Source organism: Patella vulgata, chromosome 3 (genome assembly GCF_932274485.2).
Source record: "Patella vulgata chromosome 3, xgPatVulg1.2, whole genome shotgun sequence".
In the NCBI taxonomy this organism is placed as follows: domain Eukaryota; kingdom Metazoa; phylum Mollusca; class Gastropoda; family Patellidae; genus Patella; species Patella vulgata.
The window spans coordinates 43,499,463-43,511,045 of record NC_065881.2 but is presented as its reverse complement, the minus strand read 5'-3'; positions in this window follow the sequence as shown (position 1 = coordinate 43,511,045).

Sequence of the window (11,583 nt, the reverse complement as noted above, 5' to 3'; positions counted from 1 at the left end):
AAAAGGCGAGACCTCTTTTTGCGGCGCAGACTTATCACTGAGTAGTAAACCGTCCACAAACAATAATATAGGAAGCCTAGTGAAGAGTGTAGTAAGTAGGCTATAGACTATAGGTTTGAGTCGAGATTACTCGCTTTCAGTTTACTCTGTTTTTGCGATAACCAATTATGTGAGAAATACCATACTGACATTCGGTTTTTAAAAGTTGTACGCCAACTAAATGCGTTTGTTAGATACTGACAGAGCAGCCCCGAGTCGAACAATCGCCGCCCGAGCTGTCTTCGTCAGCTAGTTTCACAATATCGTGCAATAGGTGTATTAATGTGATTTTTAGGTTTAACCCCGCCAACAATGCCAAAATAGTGTTTTCACTGCTTACAGAAAACTGAAATTTTAAAAAAAAAAATTTTATGAGGGTGACCCTCCCACACACTCCCTATCGAGCTGCCGCTCGGTCTGCGCAGCCTCATGCCTGGCACATACTGTCAACATTGTATATTTTTCCGTTTCCGCCCTTCCCCCCCACAATATATATTTCACGGCTACGTTACCAGCATACCCAGTTGTTGACACCCATTACATCACTCCTGTCTAACAAATCATAAAGCTGTGGTGTTACGGTGGCGGCATAGTATTTCACCGTAACACCACAGCCACTCTAACCATTCATAATACATCTAACTATCCCTTTACAGCACTTCACTCCCTACACATTTCCCCTCGTCCTACTTTCCCAAACGTCAACAACACATCTCATACATTCAGTCCGCTGATTAACCCTTGTACCACGTCTACTGGATGACCTGGCGCCTGGTACGTTCGGACATTTTTATGCGCGAACTCTTAGGGTTTTTTTACTGGCATGCGCACAGGTACTATTTCTTTTTCTTTTAACAAGTACCCAAATCGGGGATTTCGTGCGGAGGTAGTTCGGAGGTAAACAGTCTGTGAAGTATAACACTTGCCACTGTACCTGTGTATCGCTAATTATAAACCGAATGTGTGAAGACAGTTCATACATATCACTCAAAAATTTTTCAGTACAAACTCAGTTGATTCACGCTCGATTTGCTACTAAACAAACCCATCGGTTTATTTTCTCAACAGTGTGACCCGAAGTGAGCGCGGATTTATTGACCTTGTATGAACTTATCCATAGCTATATCCTTACACCGAGAGAAATTATCTAGTCTCGGTGAAAAGAACCATGGTCATCTGGTAGAAAATTACTTTTGTATTTTTTGGAACTTAAAACAGTGTTTTTAGAAGCAAACTAACCTGCCGCACATGAGGAAGTCATTATACTAATAATAAAAGGCGAGACCTCTTTTTGCGGCGCAGGCTTATCACTGAGTAGTAAACCGTCCACAAACAATAATATAGGAAGCCTAGTGACGAGTGTAGTAAGTAGGCTATAGACTATAGGTTTGAGTCGAGATTACTCGCTTTCAGTTTACTCTGTTTTTGCGATAACCAATTATGTGAGAAAAACCATACTGACATTCGGTTTTTAAAAGTTGTACGCGAACTAAATGCGTTTGTTAGATACTGACAGAGCAGCCCCGAGTCGAACAATCGCCGCCCGAGCTGTCTTCGTCAGCTAGTTTCACAATATCGTGCAATAGGTGTATTAATGTGATTTTTAGGTTTAACCCCGCAAACAATGCCAAAATAGTGTTTTCACTGCTTACAGAAAACTGAAATTTAAAAAAAAAATTTTTTATGAGGGTGACCCTCCCACACACTCCCAATCGAGCTGCCGCTCGGTCTGCGCAGCCTCATGCCTGGCACATACTGTCAACATTGTATATTTTTCCGTTTCCGCCCTTCCCCCCCACAATATATATTTCACGGCTACGTTGCGACGGTACCAGCATACCCAGTTGTTGACACCCATTACATCACTCCTGTCTAACAAATCATAAAGCTGTGGTGTTACGGTGGCGGCATAGTATTTCACCGTAACACCACAGCCACTCTAACCATTCATAATACATCTAACTATCCCTTTACAGTACTTCACTCCCAACACATTTCCCCTCGTCCTACTTTCCCAACACATCCAAACAAACAAACCAATGGAAGGCTACGTTTACATTGCAGCTCAGAATGTTATAAAAAGGCCATACTTACAAAATATTACTACAATGTCTTTTTTTTAAAGAAAGTGATGTAATGTTCTCAAGGTATCACTCCACAAAATCATCTAATCTAGTAAGAGCTGTGTATCAGTTTCTAATTTTGTACAAAAGCCAGGAGGAACAGTTCTTCCGGCCTCCAGCTGCTTCTAGGGTAAATATTGCATGTTATCGGACTATTCGACATTTAGGTAGATTGGTTTGCCGAAAAGCTCCGGTAAAATATTAGCTCTCGGTCACCATAGATAAGAAACGTCATCTGTTGACCCTGCGTGCCTCAAGATAAGAGATGGTACTCTATATTTTTTTCTGGAAGATGCAGATGTGAATCTAGTCGGAATTCAATAAGCAAAACAGTTGATAATTTGTAAGTTATTACATTTCAGCCACACCCAACTACAATTAAACATGCATTATGCAAGAGGTAAATCTGCCTATTGCAGGTCTTTCTTTCGGCCTGAAATGTTATAAACTATTAAACATACATTATGCAAGAGCTAAATCTGCCTATTGCAGGTCTTTCTTCAGGCCTGAAATGTTATTAGACATTTATTAATAAAATAAGACCATGGTTAACTCTCGATGACATCGAATACTCGAGATTTTATATAGATTAGAACGGTTCGCCATTTGAAAATTTAATTTACAAATGGGAAAGCGAGGCTTAAGTCTCGAATATACCAATGCCCTGGTTACCACTATGCACACATCTTGTCAAAACTACAACAAAACTACAAACAGTCACTGTGATATTTGAATGACATTTTCATTATTTTCATTTTATATTATCTAGTTCTCTTTATCTAAATCTTATATAATGTATCTATAATTAGACATTTATTAACATGAAAATACCTTAATCAACTATCGATACCATCTTATGTGTCCGATTTTCATTGGATTTGAATCCGATCTGCTATTCAACTCCCATTGATGATTAACCACAAGTGACGCAATTTTACTAAAATCTACAATTTTGACAGTTCGGTACCATTTCTTGAAGGGAAATATTATTATTTTTTTTTTAAAAACTGATATGACTTTAAAGGGTGTGGCCTGTAAAGGCGCTTAGAATATCTCGCTCAGTTTTTTTAATTTCGATTTCATTTTCGAACCATTTGAATAAAAAGTGAAAAAGGGTGTAAAATTAAGCTATTTACAACTCATTCAGCATCTTCATATTTCTTCGTAACTTTTATAAATTTGTAGCTATATTCCATACAAAGACAATCTATACGAAAGTAAGTTTGCAACTTGAGCGGTTGCCGAGAAAGAGGCAATTCTGCATCAGTCACTTTTCATGTTTCTTTTGCCTATAAAAGTTTCAGTTATTGATCAGTTATTGCCTAATGCTTATTGTGACAAGGTCAAACCAATTTAACATTTTCACTGCCACCGGAAATGTATTGTTTGCCTTCAAAACAAATATTTTGTTATTTGTTTATAATTAAGATATTTAGTCTCTAGCATGTGTTGTATGTGGTTCGTTTAAAATGACAACAGAATTTATTGCTTTGCATTATGCATGTTTAGTGCTGAAAGGATTGTATTAATATACGTAATTATGAAGTGCATCTTCGCTAGTACTGAGTCGAGAGTGAAGTGTATGTACATACTTGTTGATGCATAGCAAACGCTACCAGAAGAGTAATCATCCTCATTTACCTTTGATTGTGGTGCAGACGAAACTGTGCCCGACTCTCAATTGCAAGATGCAAGACCCGGCGTCGCTGATGTAGCCTTACTCGCTCCAAGAAATTAAACATCAGCAACAGAAGATCACGAATATGAATGACGGACGCATCCATCTTGGATATGAATGACGTTCACTTCTGCTAGTTATGCGCATTCAGTGTGGCGCGTTTCAATATGAATTCAAAGCGATTAATCCGAGACAAACTAATCCGAATTTCGGAGGCCGGTGTCCGGAATTCGCATTGAATGCGCATGCAGTGTGAACGCAGCTTTAGAGATTAAAGCTATTTCGAACGTTCTGCGACAATGCGAAATTTCCAAAATCGCCGAAGTTGTTGTTTTGAAATATTGCCGTAATATTAACAATAATCGTTGGATTTTAACATTTGATACATTTTGAGATAGCCAGAGAAAAGGCACGTAGCTGCGGTTCTTTAGATTTTTGATTTGGCTAATTCAGTTTTTCGGTCCTAGATTAATTATTTGTTGTTCGATTTTTATAAACAAAGTTCATATGCCCTGTGGTCCCAAATGTCATTTTTTGTTACCGAAAAAGTTTTCTGTTGGCACCGGAAGTGATTTAATTTTGCCAAAAACTACAATTTTGACAGTTCGGTACCTCTTTTCGCAAGTAAATATTATTTTTTACAAATCTGACAGGTCAAGATGAATGCCGCTACTACATGCGTAAAAAATCTCGGACTCGGTTTTTTTAATTTCGGTTTTGCATTTGCGCCATTTCGATTTAAAGGTAAAAAAAGGTATAAAAATTTATAACCCATTCAGGTTTTTGATACTTTAAAATATTGCTTCGTAACTATAATAAACATGTAACATTAATCCATACGAAGACAATGTATGTCAAAATTAGCTTGTAATATGAGCAGTTTCCGAGAAATAGTCAATTTTGTATAACTCACTTTTTAAGTTATTTGGCCTGTAAATAAATCAATTATTATTCAATTTTCTTTCACCATTTGATGCCTAATGCCACTTATGACTAGGTCAAACCATTTTAACACTTTTACTTCCCAGGAAATGACGTCATTTTGGCAAAAACTGAAGTTTTAGTCTTCAAAACACATATTTTATTTCAATGAGTCGTATTTGTTATTTGTTTAAAAGTATGATATTTGATTCCAATCAACAAATAGAATGAAACAATGCGATCATACAAATAGCACACAATGGTTTGTAACTTGTACGGTTGCAGAGAAATAGACGATTTTCTACAAGTCACTTTTCAAGGTTTTTGGTCTATAAAAGTGTCAATTATTATTTGATTTTCATGAAACTAACATAACATTTTCATTGTCAACGGAAGTAATGTCATTTTAGCAAAAACTGTATTTTTAGCCTTCCAAACAAATATTTTTTTGAAGTGAGTTATTAGTATTCGTTTAACATTATGATATTTAATTCCAATGGACATACAGATTGGATCAATACGATCATATTGATTTCCAAAAATAGCTTCTAGCATCTTCCCTTGTCAAGAAAATTTTTTGCCTTTCAAATTTCAGGTTAATGATTTCAAGTTAATTATTTATTGCTCGATATGTATAATACAAAGTTTTTTAATTTTGATTTTGTGTTTGGGCCATTTTGATTTAAAGGTGAAAAGAGTGTAAGATTAAGCAATTTACAACCCATTCATGCTTTTCTTATTTTAAAATATTTCTATATAATGTTCATAAACTATGCCGAAATTAGTTTGTAATATGAGCAGTTGCCGATAAATGGGCAATTTTGCACAAGTCATTTTTCACGTTATTTTGCCTGTAAAAGAGTCAATTTTTATTGGATTTTTATGACAGTGACACCATTTGCATTATATCAATTTGAGCAGAATTTAAAATAGACACCAAAAGTGAAGCCCTTTTGTTAAAAACTGTATTTTTAACCTTCAAAACAGGTATTTTATTCAAATGAGTCATATTAGATATGTGTTTAAAAGTATGATATTTAATTCCATTCAACAAATAAAATGAACCAATACGGTCATATAGTTATCACAAAATGGTTTATAACTTGTTCAGTTGTGAAGAAATAGACGATTTTTTGCAAGTAATTTTTACGGGGTTTTTTTGTCCATAAAAGTGTTAATTATTATTTGATTTTCATGAAAGTTTCACCATTTGATTCCTAATGTCATTTGTGATTTCATAAAACCAATTTCAAAAATTTATTTTTACTGGAATTTACAACATTTTTAGCCTTCAAAACAAATATCTTCTCCAAATGTTTAACAGTGACATAAGTTCAAGGGTAACGTGGCACCGGCGAAACCCGCCATTACTGCATCGCAGTTCTAGTTTATATTGAATTGTGTTATCAAAATCTGTAGGTCTATCTCCCAAAGATCTCGGTTCCTTTCGATATTGGCATATATCGGGCGATAACTTCATGGATTATGGCCCCTGATTGTACGAAAAATCACGTTTTTAGCTTGTGGACACTCTGGAGGTGACAATTTTCAAGTGATTTTGATGAAACTTGACATGCATGTTTATAACTCAAAGATCTTGGTTCTTTTCGATATTAGTGCATATTGGATCGTAACTTCCTGAATTATGACCCCTGATTGTACAAAATATTGCGTTTTTAGCTTGTGGTCACTCTAGAGGTAACAATTTTTATCCGATTTAAAAAAAAACACTGTTTGAATATATCACCGTTACACTGTAATTGTGCTTGAGTTTGAATTTCGTGAAAATCGGACTAAAACTGCCGGACAAAATGGCCGCCCTTCGGACGCAAATAGTGTAAAAATATGGTATATCAAGGTTGTGGATCCTCTAAAGGTCATACTTTTGATTCAATTTTGATGAAACCTGAAATACATATTTATTACCCAAAGATCTTAGTTTCTTTCAATATTCACGCATATCGGATCATAACTTCCTGAATTATGGCCCTTAATTTTACGGAAAATCTCGTTTTTAGCTTGTGGTCCCTCTAGAGGTCACAAATTTTATCCGATTTAAACAAAAAAAAACGTTTGAATAATGATAGTTGAGTTCGAATTTCGTGAAAATCGGACCAAAACTGCCGGACAAAATGGCCACCCCTCGTACGCAAATAGTGTATATATGGTATATCAAGGTTGTGGTCCCTTTATATAGAGGCCACAATTATGTTCCGATTTTGATGAAACTTGAAATACATGTTTATAACCCAAAGTTCTTGGTCCCTGTTGATATTCGCGCATATCAGATCCTAACTTCCTGAATTATGACCCTTGATTGTACGAAAAATCGCGTTTTTAGCTTATGGTCCCTCTAGAGGTCGCAATTTTTATCCGATTGAAAAAAAAGTTTGAATATTTCACCATTACATCCTAATGAGGGCTGCGTTAGAATTTCGTGAAAATCGGACCAAAACTGCTGGACAAAATAGCCGCCCCTCGTACGCAAATAGTGTAAATATATAGTATATCAAGGTTGTGGACCCTCTATAAGAAGTCACAATGTTGATCCGATTTTGATGAAGCTTTATAACCCAAATATCTTGGTTCCTGTCGGTATTCGTGCATATCGAATCGCAACTTCCTGGATTATGGCCCTTGTTTAGCTTGTTCTCTATCCATCTCTTGCAAAATGTGGGCGTATCCTGCCCGGCACGCCGCTGGTTATATTTTACGCTGGCATTTATTGCTTTAAATCTTTCTAGTGCTAAAACGGAAAATTTGACCCTTTGATCTCCGGGGACCAAGGTGAATTTAGCAAGTTTACTTTTTTATTGAAAGGTTGATTACTTTCGATCATTTTCAGCTTATTTTCACGCAAGAATGGCTGCGCATTCACTTTCAGTATAAATGAACTCATTTGACCTTTGACCCCGAACATCTCGAAAACGCCCCAACGGCGGACTGATTACCACGCGGCATCGTATTCTACGTAAAATTTTACTATAGACAAAGTTGGGCGTGTTTTTGTGCCCATTTGATGGACCCCACTGAGCCTCCAGACTAGACTATTAGGAAATACAGATCTCTTATAGAATTATCAACCCCCAAATGGTTCAATTCCGTTAAGTAATTACAAAAATCTGTGAAATTTAAATTTCATCGCCCCCCCCCCCCACGCAGCACTGAGCCTCCAGACTATTAGGAAATATAGATCGCTTATAGAATTATCAACCCAAAAATGGTTCATTTCCGTTAAGTAATTACAAAAATCTGTGGAATTTAAATCTCATCGATCTACTATGCTGCTCGCTATGCAATAAGCCGGCTGCCATTTTATTGTCCGCGAATATTTATTGATAGGGCGTTTTTTTTTTGTTTTAAATCCGATTGAATCCAAGTCGAAACGGTATCTATAGGCTGGTAGGAGACACTCCAACCTGGGGAAGTAAATCCAAAACAAATGATTTTTGCTTTTTGTAAGGAGGTATGTACATAGTACCCCCCCCCCCCCCCAAAAAAAAAATCCACCGCAATCTAATTTTACTATAGACAAAGTTGGGCGTGTTTTTGTGCCCATTTGATGGACCCCCCCCCCCCCTCCTCGCAGCACTGAGCCTCCAGACTAGACTATTAGGAAATACAGATCTCTTATAGAATTATCAACCCCAAAATGGTTCAATTCCGTTAAGTAATTACAAAAATCTGTGAAATTTAAATTTCATCGCCCCCCCCCCCCACGCAGCACTGAGCCTCCAGACTATTAGGAAATATAGATCGCTTATAGAATTATCAACCCAAAAATGGTTCATTTCCGTTAAGTAATTACAAAAATCTGTGGAATTTAAATCTCATCGATCTATGCTGCTCGCTATGCAATAAGCCGGCTGCCATTTTATTGTCCGCGAATATTTATTGATAGGGCGTTTTTTTTTGTTTTAAATCCGATTGAATCCAAGTCGAAACGGTATCTATAGGCTGGTAGGAGACACTCCAACCTGGGGAAGTAAATCCAAAACAAATGATTTTTGCTTTTTGTAAGGAGGTATGTACATAGTACCCCCCCCCCCCCCCCAAAAAAAAAAATAAAAAATCCACCGCAATCTAATTTGGGCAATTTTTTTTTATGGACGATTTAGTTTTGATATCTGACCACAAAATAAATGATCCTTGTAAAACCTTATTTAAGTTATCCCAAATTTTACGTACTCAAAATGTATTATCAAATTACAAATAATCATAAACACACTCATAGTTTTTAAAAAATAATATTATTAGCGCAACAATAAATATCCACCATACTCATCTGTATTGGTAGATATATTTTATAAGATATTTGCAAAACTGTGTTTTATATTATTGGATTGTATACAAAAGGGACAAATGATCACCTCAAGTTATCAATTGTACTCACTAACAACCTGTACAGGGAGTCACCCCTCGACCCATCTGCCTTAGGTGGGTAGGGGAATAGTAATTCTACAATAGACATAAGTAAGAGATATACATATTTTTTACACCATTTCTTTAATTTGTGTTGCACAATCTGTCAAAAACAAAACTGATGAGTTGCGAGAATATATATATGATAACGATCTTGACATTTTTGTTTTAACCGAAACGTGGTTAAAGTCAACAGATAACTTTGCAATAAACCAACTCATCCCTGAAAATTACGATTTTTCACTTGCTAAAAGAGAATGTAGGAATGGGGGTGGTATCGTCCAGAGAGAGTCTATGGCGTCATCTATACTCAATTCATCCAAATATATCAGCTTTGAGATCCCGCAGCTGAGATTTCAGTGCAAAAGTGAAAGTATCCATCTTGTGGTAGTTTACCGGCCTCCAGCATAAAAAAATAATATATCTAACTTTGGGAAATTTCTCGAAGAATTGTCTGATCTACCTGGACCAATAAAACGCACTATATCTTTCCGAAATAGACAGGCAAATATATATACTCTTTTAAAAAAGTAGGGGATATTCAGAAACAATACAAAACTGCGGAAATGCACTGCTGTTTTTATTAGAGGTAACCAGTGTATGTTCATAACAGGCCAATTGCCTACACATGAACATAAACAGTTCATATGGGCGGCTTATCCGACGGCCCCATTTCACCCGCAAAGAGATACACGGTCAAAAGTGAAAATGGACGTTTTTGATTTTTGTCTGAATAATGAGTAATTGCCCCACCAATCCTCAGACATTCAGCAATTCGTCGTGGCATGCTCCTAATCAACCGTCAAATCACGATTTGGGGCAATCTGACCCACTCCCCTTGCAGTGCCACGGCCAATTCTTGCAGTGTTGTCGGTTGACGTTGACGTCGACGAACACGTCTCCCGATCATGTCCCAGACATGCTCTATAGGGGAAAGGTCGGACTCATGGCTGGCCAAGTCATATGGACAATATGGTGACGCTGGAGGTAGTCATTCACGACATGAGCGCTGTGAGCATGGGCATTATCGTCTTGAAAGATGAAACGTCGATCTGCACGTTGGGCAAAGGGCAGAACTATCGGTGCCAGGATGTGGTCACGGTAGTACACACCAGTGGCCCTTCCTTGAACAATATGCAAGTCCGTTCTGCCCGTCATGGTGATTCCTTCCCACGCCATAACAGACCCACGCACGAATCTGTCATGCTGTCTGACGTTAACGTTAGCATGACGCTCATTTACACGCCTCCAAACGCGAGTACGCCTATCGGTGAAATTCAGAGTAAATCTGGACTCATCTGAGAACATTACACGCGCCCATCGACGATTACCCCAATTTCTACGCTGCCTACACCATTGACGCCTGTTTGCCATGTGCTGGCGAGTTAATGGAGGCACAACACGCAGTCGTCGTGCATGCATGCAAATGGGCTGCATGTAGCCGATTTCTAATCGTTTGGGGTATAACTCGAATTCCAGTAAGTTTACAGAAAGCTGATTGTCCGTTTGTTCTCGATTTCGCAGGACCTGTGTACGAATGTATCAATCCTGGGCTTGTGTAGTGGCTCTAGGGCGACCTGAACGAGGTCTATCATCAGCATTGTGCGTTTGTTGGTACCGGTTCCACAGTCTGCTGATCACAGACTGTGACACATTAAGCATGTAGGCTGCTGCTCGATGTGTAGAACCCATTTGAAGCATGCCAATAGCACGTAGACGTTCATCATGTTGTAGACGTATCATTACAAATTAAACGTAACACACTAAAGCAAAGATACGCTAAACAGTAAATATTATGCAAGAACCGATAGGAAAGCAAACATGTATAGGATGAACCAGCACGCGGCAGTTTTCATCAACCCTTCCTTGAAGTGTCAAATTTGACAATGAATCCCTCCCACGTGTATGGCGCTATTGCGTGTCGCAGGTGCAGCTCAGTGGTTCTGTTGGGGCGATAAGTTCTTCATCTGTGAACATACTCTCAAAACATGTCAAGACTCCATGACTATTTATCATATCACAACCTGCATAGGTATTTGCATTTCAATAACCCCTACTTTTTCTTTGAAGAGTATATAAAATGTAAAAATGAGACTAACACTACAATAAGAAATGCAAAGTGTCTCCATGTTATGAACAGTATTCTTGAGAATCGTGGTAATACCCGTGAAATTCACAAGATTATCAATAGAATTCTAAATAAAGACGGGCCAGAACAGACTCTCCCAGTAATTTTTTTTGTTAATTTTTTCACAACCAAAGTTGATACTATACGACCAGGTCTTGGAACAATTCCACTCGCTGACTCTCAGGATAGTAATACTTACTCTAGCGTGCAACTCTCAACATTTAGATCCGTATCTAATCTGGATATAAATAAGATCATCAAAGCATCGTCAT